The sequence below is a fragment of the Pseudophryne corroboree genome, chromosome 6, assembly GCF_028390025.1.
Source record: "Pseudophryne corroboree isolate aPseCor3 chromosome 6, aPseCor3.hap2, whole genome shotgun sequence".
Taxonomy (NCBI): domain Eukaryota; kingdom Metazoa; phylum Chordata; class Amphibia; order Anura; family Myobatrachidae; genus Pseudophryne; species Pseudophryne corroboree.
In genome coordinates, this window is record NC_086449.1 from 38,948,610 (window position 1) to 38,958,609 (window position 10,000).

A 10,000-nucleotide genomic window follows, 5' to 3' on the forward strand; every position below is an offset into this window, starting at 1 on the left:
ATATTTATCGTCTAAAGCACCGCAATCAGTAAACAAACCATTGCTCAAAAATGACCTCGTGGCGCAATGGTAGCGCATCTGACTCCAGATCATAAGGTTGCGTGTTCAAATCACGTCGGGGTCAATTACCATTTTGAAGATGAAATTTACCAAATGAAACACCACAAAAGAAACAAATTGCCAAGTCTGTCATCCACCTTCTGTAATGTGATATTTGCTCACAGGTATAACTATATCACCTGCACAGTTTCATAATAAATGCTCATTTCTCATAATACTTATACAAAAAATACCCAGTTAATTGGACATCACCATATCTTGACATTGAAGCATACTCTGTACTCTTGGTTTCTTTATGATTAAGTTTTGTTTCATATTGCATCATTTCAATTCCGGTCACTTACAACTTCAAAATTTTACATAAGTGCTAACACCAACAATTACTTTATTTTGTAAGACATTTAGAAGTAATTTGATTTTTTTGATCAATTTTTCCTTTCAGCTTACTTATTTTGCTAAGAATAATGACTACATTTAAGGAAAGACAAACAGTCATATTCTTTGGTTATGGAAGCAAAGATGTGGGCTTGTTTGCTTATCAATAACCAAATTCTTGATTCAGTTTTTACAGAAAGTATATTTATCGTCTAAAGCACCGCAATCAGTAAACAAACCATTGCTCATAAATGACCTCGTGGCGCAACGGTAGCGCGTCTGACTCCAGATCAGAAGGTTGCGTGTTCAAATCACGTCGGGGTCAATTACCATTTTGAAGATGAAATTTACCAAATGAAACACCATAAAAGAAACAAATTGCCAAGTCTGTCATCCACCTTCTGTAATGTGATATTTGCTCACAGGGATAACTATATCACCTGCACAGTTTCATAATAAATGCTCATTTCTCATAATACTTATACAAAAAATACCCAGTTAATTGGACATCACCATATCTTGACATTGAAGCATACTCTGTACTCTTGGTTTCTTTATGATTAAGTTTTGTTTCATATTGCATCATTTCAATTCCGGTCACTTACAACTTCAAAATTTTACATAAGTGCTAACACCAACAATTACTTTATTTTGTAAGACATTTAGAAGTAATTTGATTTTTTTGATCAATTTTTCCTTTCAGCTTACTTATTTTGCTAAGAATAATGACTACATTTAAGGAAAGACAAACAGTCATATTCTTTGGTTATGGAAGCAAAGATGTGGGCTTGTTTGCTTATCAATAACCAAATTCTTGATTCAGTTTTTACAGAAAGTATATTTATCGTCTAAAGCACCGCAATCAGTAAACAAACCATTGCTCATAAATGACCTCGTGGCGCAACGGTAGCGCGTCTGACTCCAGATCAGAAGGTTGCGTGTTCAAATCACGTCGGGGTCAATTACCATTTTGAAGATGAAATTTACCAAATGAAACACCATAAAAGAAACAAATTGCCAAGTCTGTCATCCACCTTCTGTAATGTGATATTTGCTCACAGGGATAACTATATCACCTGCACAGTTTCATAATAAATGCCCATTCTGCTCATTTCTCATAATACTTATACAAAAAATACCCAGTTAATTGGACATCACCATATCTTGACATTGAAGCATACTCTGTACTCTTGGTTTCTTTATGATTAAGTTTTGTTTCATATTGCATCATTTCAATTCCGGTCACTTACAACTTCAAAATTTTACATAAGTGCTAACACCAACAATTACTTTATTTTGTAAGACATTTAGAAGTAATTTGATTTTTTTGATCAATTTTTCCTTTCAGCTTACTTATTTTGCTAAGAATAATGACTACATTTAAGGAAAAGACAAACAGTCATATTCTTTGGTTATGGAAGCAAAGATGTGGGCTTGTTTGCTTATCAATAACCAAATTCTTGATTCAGTTTTTACAGAAAGTATATTTATCGTCTAAAGCACCGCAATCAGTAAACAAACCATTGCTCATAAATGACCTCGTGGCGCAACGGTAGCGCGTCTGACTCCAGATCAGAAGGTTGCGTGTTCAAATCACGTCGGGGTCAATTACCATTTTGAAGATGAAATTTACCAAATGAAACACCATAAAAGAAACAAATTGCCAAGTCTGTCATCCACCTTCTGTAATGTGATATTTGCTCACAGGGATAACTATATCACCTGCACAGTTTCATAATAAATGCCCATTCTGCTCATTTCTCATAATACTTATACAAAAAATACCCAGTTAATTGGACATCACCATATCTTGACATTGAAGCATACTCTGTACACTTCGTTTCTTTATGATTAAGTTTTGTTTCATATTGCATCATTTCAATTCCGGTAACTTACATCTTCAAAATTTTACATAAGTGCTAACACCAACAATTACTTTATTTTGTAAGACATTTAGAAGTAATTTGATTTTTTTGATCAATTTTTCCTTTCAGCTTACTTATTTTGCTAAGAATAATGACTACATTTAAGGAAAGACAAACAGTCATATTCTTTGGTTATGGAAGCAAAGATGTGGGCTTGTTTGCTTATCAATAACCAAATTCTTGATTCAGTTTTTACAGAAAGTATATTTATCGTCTAAAGCACCGCAATCAGTAAACAAACCATTGCTCATAAATGACCTTGTGGCGCAACAGTAGCGCGTCTGACTCCAGATCAGAAGGTTGCGTGTTCAAATCACGTCGGGGTCAATTACCATTTTGAAGATGAAATTTACCAAATGAAACACCATAAAAGAAACAAATTGCCAAGTCTGTCATCCACCTTCTGTAATGTGATATTTGCTCACAGGGATAACTATATCACCTGCACAGTTTCATAATAAATGCCCATTCTGCTCATTTCTCATAATACTTATACAAAAAATACCCAGTTAATTGGACATCACCATATCTTGACATTGAAGCATACTCTGTACTCTTCGTTTCTTTATGATTAAGTTTTGTTTCATATTGCATCATTTCAATTCCGGTAACTTACATCTTCAAAATTTTACATAAGTGCTAACACCAACAATTACTTTATTTTGTAAGACATTTAGAAGTAATTTGATTTTTTTGATCAATTTTTCCTTTCAGCTTACTTATTTTGCTAAGAATAATGACTACATTTAAGGAAAAGACAAACAGTCATATTCTTTGGTTATGGAAGCAAAGATGTGGGCTCGTTTGCTTATCAATAACCAAATTCTTGATTCAGTTTTTACAGAAAGTATATTTATCGTCTAAAGCACCGCAATCAGTAAACAAACTATTGCTCATAAATGACCTCGTGGCGCAACAGTAGCGCGTCTGACTCCAGATCAGAAGGTTGCGTGTTCAAATCACGTTGGGGTCAATTACCATTTTGAAGATGAAATTTACCAAATGAAACACCATAAAAGAAACAAATTGCCAAGTCTGTCATCCACCTTCTGTAATGTGATATTGGCTCACAGGGATAACTATATCACCTGCACAGTTTCATAATAAATGCCCATTCTGCTCATTTCTCATACTACTTATACAAAAAATATCCAGTTAATTTGACATCACCATATCTTGACATTGAAGCATACTCTGTACTCTTGGTTTCTTTATGATTAAGTTTTGTTTCATATTGCATCATTTCAATTCCGGTAACTTACATCTTCAAAATTTTACATAAGTGTTAACACCAACAATTACTTTATTTTGTAAGACATTTAGAAGTAATTTAATTTTTTTGATCAATTTTTCCTTTCAGCTGACTTATTTTGCTAAGAATAATGACTTTACATTTAAGGAAAGACAAACAGTCATATTCTTTGGTTATGGAAGCAAAGATGTGGGCTTGTTTGCTTATCAATAACCAAATTCTTGATTCAGTTTTTACAGAAAGTATATTTATCGTCTAAAGCACCGCAATCAGTAAACAAACCATTGCTCATAAATGACCTCGTTGCGCAACGGTAGCGCGTCTGACTCCAGATCAGAAGGTTGCGTGTACAAATCACGTCGGGGTCAATTACCATTTTGAAGATGAAATTTACCAAATGAAACACCATAAAAGAAACAAATTGCCAAGTCTGTCATCCACCTTCTGTAATGTGATATTTGCTCACAGGGATAACTATATCACCTGCACAGTTTCATAATAAATGCTCATTTCTCATAATACTTATACAAAAAATACCCAGTTAATTGGACATCACCATATCTTGACATTGAAGCATACTCTGTACTCTTGGTTTCTTTATGATTAAGTTTTGTTTCATATTGCATCATTTCAATTCCGGTCACTTACAACTTCAAAATTTTACATAAGTGCTAACACCAACAATTACTTTATTTTGTAAGACTTTTAGAAGTAATTTGATTTTTTTGATCAATTTTTCCTTTCAGCTTACTTATTTTGCTAAGAATAATGACTACATTTAAGGAAAAGACAAACAGTCATATTCTTTGGTTATGGAAGCAAAGATGTGGGCTTGTTTGCTTATCAATAACCAAATTCTTGATTCAGTTTTTACAGAAAGTATATTTATCGTCTAAAGCACCGCAATCAGTAAACAAACCATTGCTCATAAATGACCTCGTGGCGCAACGGTAGCGCGTCTGACTCCAGATCAGAAGGTTGCGTGTACAAATCACATCGGGTTCAATTACCATTTTGAAGATGAAATTTACCAAATGAAACACCATAAAAGAAACAAATTGCCAAGTCAGTCATCCACCTTCTGTAATGTGATATTTGCTCACAGGGATAACTATATCACCTGCACAGTTTCATAATAAATGCTCATTTCTCATAATACTTATACAAAAAATACCCAGTTAATTTGACATCACCATATCTTGACATTGAAGCATACTCTGTACTCTTGGTTTCTTTATGATTAAGTTTTGTTTCATATTGCATCATTTCAATTCCGGTCACTTACAACTTCAAAATTTTACATAAGTGCTAACACCAACAATTACTTTATTTTGTAAGACATTTAGAAGTAATTTGATTTTTTTGATAAATTTTTCCTTTCAGCTTACTTATTTTGCTAAGAATAATGACTACATTTAAGGAAAGACAAACAGTCATATTCTTTGGTTATGGAAGCAAAGATGTGGGCTTGTTTGCTTATCAATAACCAAATTCTTGATTCAGTTTTTACAGAAAGTATATTTATCGTCTAAAGCACCGCAATCAGTAAACAAACCATTGCTCATAAATGACCTCGTGGCACAACGGTAGCGCGTCTGACTCCAGATCAGAAGGATGCGTGTTCAAATCACGTCGGGGTCAATTACCATTTTGAAGATGAAATTTACCAAATGAAACACCATAAGAGAAACAAATTGCCAAGTCTGTCATCCACCTTCTGTAATGTGATATTTGCTCACAGGGATAACTATATCACCTGCACAGTTTCATAATAAATGCTAATTTCTCATAATACTTATACAAAAAATACCCAGTTAATTTGACATCACCATATCTTGACATTGAAGCATACTCTGTACTCTTGGTTTCTTTATGATTAAGTTTTGTTTCATATTGCATCATTTCAATACCGGTAACTTACATCTTCAAAATTTTACATAAGTGCTAACACCAACAATTACTTTATTTTGTAAGACATTTAGAAGTAATTTGATTTTTTTGATCAATTTTTCCTTTCAGCTTACTTATTTTGCTAAGAATAATGACTTTTCATTTAAGGAAAGACAAACAGTCATATTCTTTGGTTATGGAAGCAAAGATGTGGGCTTGTTTGCTTATCAATAACCAAATTCTTGATTCAGTTTTTACAGAAAGTATATTTATCGTCTAAAGCACCGCAATTAGTAAACAAACTATTGCTCATAAAGGACCTCGTGGCGCAACGGTAGCGCGTCTGACTCCAGATCAGAAGGTTGCGTGTTCAAATCACGTCGGGGTCAATTACCATTTTGAAGATGAAATTTACCAAATGAAACACCATAAAAGAAACAAATTGCCAAGTCTGTCATCCACCTTCTGTAATGTGATATTTGCTCACAGGGATAACTATATCACCTGCACAGTTTCATAATAAATGCCCATTCTGCTCATTTCTCATAATACTTATACAAAAAATACCCAGTTAATTGGACATCACCATATCTTGACATTGAAGCATACTCTGTACACTTCGTTTCTTTATGATTAAGTTTTGTTTCATATTGCATCATTTCAATTCCGGTAACTTACATCTTCAAAATTTTACATAAGTGCTAACACCAACAATTACTTTATTTTGTAAGACATTTAGAAGTAATTTGATTTTTTTGATCAATTTTTCCTTTCAGCTTACTTATTTTGCTAAGAATAATGACTACATTTAAGGAAAGACAAACAGTCATATTCTTTGGTTATGGAAGCAAAGATGTGGGCTTGTTTGCTTATCAATAACCAAATTCTTGATTCAGTTTTTACAGAAAGTATATTTATCGTCTAAAGCACCGCAATCAGTAAACAAACCATTGCTCATAAATGACCTTGTGGCGCAACAGTAGCGCGTCTGACTCCAGATCAGAAGGTTGCGTGTTCAAATCACGTCGGGGTCAATTACCATTTTGAAGATGAAATTTACCAAATGAAACACCATAAAAGAAACAAATTGCCAAGTCTGTCATCCACCTTCTGTAATGTGATATTTGCTCACAGGGATAACTATATCACCTGCACAGTTTCATAATAAATGCCCATTCTGCTCATTTCTCATAATACTTATACAAAAAATACCCAGTTAATTGGACATCACCATATCTTGACATTGAAGCATACTCTGTACTCTTCGTTTCTTTATGATTAAGTTTTGTTTCATATTGCATCATTTCAATTCCGGTAACTTACATCTTCAAAATTTTACATAAGTGCTAACACCAACAATTACTTTATTTTGTAAGACATTTAGAAGTAATTTGATTTTTTTGATCAATTTTTCCTTTCAGCTTACTTATTTTGCTAAGAATAATGACTACATTTAAGGAAAAGACAAACAGTCATATTCTTTGGTTATGGAAGCAAAGATGTGGGCTTGTTTGCTTATCAATAACCAAATTCTTGATTCAGTTTTTACAGAAAGTATATTTATCGTCTAAAGCACCGCAATCAGTAAACAAACCATTGCTCATAAATGACCTCGTGGCGCAACGGTAGCGCGTCTGACTCCAGATCAGAAGGTTGCGTGTACAAATCACATCGGGTTCAATTACCATTTTGAAGATGAAATTTACCAAATGAAACACCATAAAAGAAACAAATTGCCAAGTCAGTCATCCACCTTCTGTAATGTGATATTTGCTCACAGGGATAACTATATCACCTGCACAGTTTCATAATAAATGCTCATTTCTCATAATACTTATACAAAAAATACCCAGTTAATTTGACATCACCATATCTTGACATTGAAGCATACTCTGTACTCTTGGTTTCTTTATGATTAAGTTTTGTTTCATATTGCATCATTTCAATTCCGGTCACTTACAACTTCAAAATTTTACATAAGTGCTAACACCAACAATTACTTTATTTTGTAAGACATTTAGAAGTAATTTGATTTTTTTGATAAATTTTTCCTTTCAGCTTACTTATTTTGCTAAGAATAATGACTACATTTAAGGAAAGACAAACAGTCATATTCTTTGGTTATGGAAGCAAAGATGTGGGCTTGTTTGCTTATCAATAACCAAATTCTTGATTCAGTTTTTACAGAAAGTATATTTATCGTCTAAAGCACCGCAATCAGTAAACAAACCATTGCTCATAAATGACCTCGTGGCACAACGGTAGCGCGTCTGACTCCAGATCAGAAGGATGCGTGTTCAAATCACGTCGGGGTCAATTACCATTTTGAAGATGAAATTTACCAAATGAAACACCATAAGAGAAACAAATTGCCAAGTCTGTCATCCACCTTCTGTAATGTGATATTTGCTCACAGGGATAACTATATCACCTGCACAGTTTCATAATAAATGCTAATTTCTCATAATACTTATACAAAAAATACCCAGTTAATTTGACATCACCATATCTTGACATTGAAGCATACTCTGTACTCTTGGTTTCTTTATGATTAAGTTTTGTTTCATATTGCATCATTTCAATACCGGTAACTTACATCTTCAAAATTTTACATAAGTGCTAACACCAACAATTACTTTATTTTGTAAGACATTTAGAAGTAATTTGATTTTTTTGATCAATTTTTCCTTTCAGCTTACTTATTTTGCTAAGAATAATGACTTTTCATTTAAGGAAAGACAAACAGTCATATTCTTTGGTTATGGAAGCAAAGATGTGGGCTTGTTTGCTTATCAATAACCAAATTCTTGATTCAGTTTTTACAGAAAGTATATTTATCGTCTAAAGCACCGCAATTAGTAAACAAACTATTGCTCATAAAGGACCTCGTGGCGCAACGGTAGCGCGTCTGACTCCAGATCAGAAGGTTGCGTGTTCAAATCACGTCGGGGTCAATTACCATTTTGAAGATGAAATTTACCAAATGAAACACCATAAAAGAAACAAATTGCCAAGTCTGTCATCCACCTTCTGTAATGTGATATTTGCTCACAGGGATAACTATATCACCTGCACAGTTTCATAATAAATGCCCATTCTGCTCATTTCTCATAATACTTATACAAAAAATACCCAGTTAATTGGACATCACCATATCTTGACATTGAAGCATACTCTGTACACTTCGTTTCTTTATGATTAAGTTTTGTTTCATATTGCATCATTTCAATTCCGGTAACTTACATCTTCAAAATTTTACATAAGTGCTAACACCAACAATTACTTTATTTTGTAAGACATTTAGAAGTAATTTGATTTTTTTGATCAATTTTTCCTTTCAGCTTACTTATTTTGCTAAGAATAATGACTACATTTAAGGAAAGACAAACAGTCATATTCTTTGGTTATGGAAGCAAAGATGTGGGCTTGTTTGCTTATCAATAACCAAATTCTTGATTCAGTTTTTACAGAAAGTATATTTATCGTCTAAAGCACCGCAATCAGTAAACAAACCATTGCTCATAAATGACCTTGTGGCGCAACAGTAGCGCGTCTGACTCCAGATCAGAAGGTTGCGTGTTCAAATCACGTCGGGGTCAATTACCATTTTGAAGATGAAATTTACCAAATGAAACACCATAAAAGAAACAAATTGCCAAGTCTGTCATCCACCTTCTGTAATGTGATATTTGCTCACAGGGATAACTATATCACCTGCACAGTTTCATAATAAATGCCCATTCTGCTCATTTCTCATAATACTTATACAAAAAATACCCAGTTAATTGGACATCACCATATCTTGACATTGAAGCATACTCTGTACTCTTCGTTTCTTTATGATTAAGTTTTGTTTCATATTGCATCATTTCAATTCCGGTAACTTACATCTTCAAAATTTTACATAAGTGCTAACACCAACAATTACTTTATTTTGTAAGACATTTAGAAGTAATTTGATTTTTTTGATCAATTTTTCCTTTCAGCTTACTTATTTTGCTAAGAATAATGACTACATTTAAGGAAAAGACAAACAGTCATATTCTTTGGTTATGGAAGCAAAGATGTGGGCTCGTTTGCTTATCAATAACCAAATTCTTGATTCAGTTTTTACAGAAAGTATATTTATCGTCTAAAGCACCGCAATCAGTAAACAAACTATTGCTCATAAATGACCTCGTGGCGCAACAATAGCGCGTCTGACTCCAGATCAGAAGGTTGCGTGTTCAAATCACGTTGGGGTCAATTACCATTTTGAAGATGAAATTTACCAAATGAAACACCATAAAAGAAACAAATTGCCAAGTCTGTCATCCACCTTCTGTAATGTGATATTGGCTCACAGGGATAACTATATCACCTGCACAGTTTCATAATAAATGCCCATTCTGCTCATTTCTCATACTACTTATACAAAAAATATCCAGTTAATTTGACATCACCATATCTTGACATTGAAGCATACTCTGTACTCTTGGTTTCTTTATGATTAAGTTTT

The 10,000-nt window shown here is 33.4% G+C and overlaps 14 non-coding genes across 14 annotated transcripts; all 14 read left to right on the forward strand.

Moving 5' to 3' along the window:
• Positions 1-52: 52 nt before the first annotated feature.
• Positions 53-124, forward strand: TRNAW-CCA (transfer RNA tryptophan (anticodon CCA)). The gene has a single exon. It is a non-coding gene; the product is annotated as a tRNA-Trp (tRNA).
• A 564-nt stretch (positions 125-688) lies between these two features.
• On the forward strand, positions 689-760 carry TRNAW-CCA (transfer RNA tryptophan (anticodon CCA)). Its single transcript has one exon. It is a non-coding gene; the product is annotated as a tRNA-Trp (tRNA).
• Positions 761-1,324: 564 nt separating this feature from the next.
• On the forward strand, positions 1,325-1,396 carry TRNAW-CCA (transfer RNA tryptophan (anticodon CCA)). The gene has a single exon. It is a non-coding gene; the product is annotated as a tRNA-Trp (tRNA).
• Positions 1,397-1,970: 574 nt separating this feature from the next.
• TRNAW-CCA (transfer RNA tryptophan (anticodon CCA)) lies at positions 1,971-2,042 on the forward strand. The gene has a single exon. It is a non-coding gene; the product is annotated as a tRNA-Trp (tRNA).
• Positions 2,043-2,615: 573 nt separating this feature from the next.
• Positions 2,616-2,687, forward strand: TRNAW-CCA (transfer RNA tryptophan (anticodon CCA)). Its single transcript has one exon. It is a non-coding gene; the product is annotated as a tRNA-Trp (tRNA).
• Positions 2,688-3,261: 574 nt separating this feature from the next.
• TRNAW-CCA (transfer RNA tryptophan (anticodon CCA)) lies at positions 3,262-3,333 on the forward strand. Its single transcript has one exon. It is a non-coding gene; the product is annotated as a tRNA-Trp (tRNA).
• A 575-nt stretch (positions 3,334-3,908) lies between these two features.
• TRNAW-CCA (transfer RNA tryptophan (anticodon CCA)) lies at positions 3,909-3,980 on the forward strand. The gene has a single exon. It is a non-coding gene; the product is annotated as a tRNA-Trp (tRNA).
• A 1,201-nt stretch (positions 3,981-5,181) lies between these two features.
• TRNAW-CCA (transfer RNA tryptophan (anticodon CCA)) lies at positions 5,182-5,253 on the forward strand. Its single transcript has one exon. It is a non-coding gene; the product is annotated as a tRNA-Trp (tRNA).
• A 566-nt stretch (positions 5,254-5,819) lies between these two features.
• On the forward strand, positions 5,820-5,891 carry TRNAW-CCA (transfer RNA tryptophan (anticodon CCA)). Its single transcript has one exon. It is a non-coding gene; the product is annotated as a tRNA-Trp (tRNA).
• Positions 5,892-6,464: 573 nt separating this feature from the next.
• Positions 6,465-6,536, forward strand: TRNAW-CCA (transfer RNA tryptophan (anticodon CCA)). The gene has a single exon. It is a non-coding gene; the product is annotated as a tRNA-Trp (tRNA).
• A 1,210-nt stretch (positions 6,537-7,746) lies between these two features.
• Positions 7,747-7,818, forward strand: TRNAW-CCA (transfer RNA tryptophan (anticodon CCA)). The gene has a single exon. It is a non-coding gene; the product is annotated as a tRNA-Trp (tRNA).
• A 566-nt stretch (positions 7,819-8,384) lies between these two features.
• Positions 8,385-8,456, forward strand: TRNAW-CCA (transfer RNA tryptophan (anticodon CCA)). The gene has a single exon. It is a non-coding gene; the product is annotated as a tRNA-Trp (tRNA).
• Positions 8,457-9,029: 573 nt separating this feature from the next.
• TRNAW-CCA (transfer RNA tryptophan (anticodon CCA)) lies at positions 9,030-9,101 on the forward strand. The gene has a single exon. It is a non-coding gene; the product is annotated as a tRNA-Trp (tRNA).
• Positions 9,102-9,675: 574 nt separating this feature from the next.
• On the forward strand, positions 9,676-9,747 carry TRNAW-CCA (transfer RNA tryptophan (anticodon CCA)). Its single transcript has one exon. It is a non-coding gene; the product is annotated as a tRNA-Trp (tRNA).
• Positions 9,748-10,000: the final 253 nt, after the last annotated feature.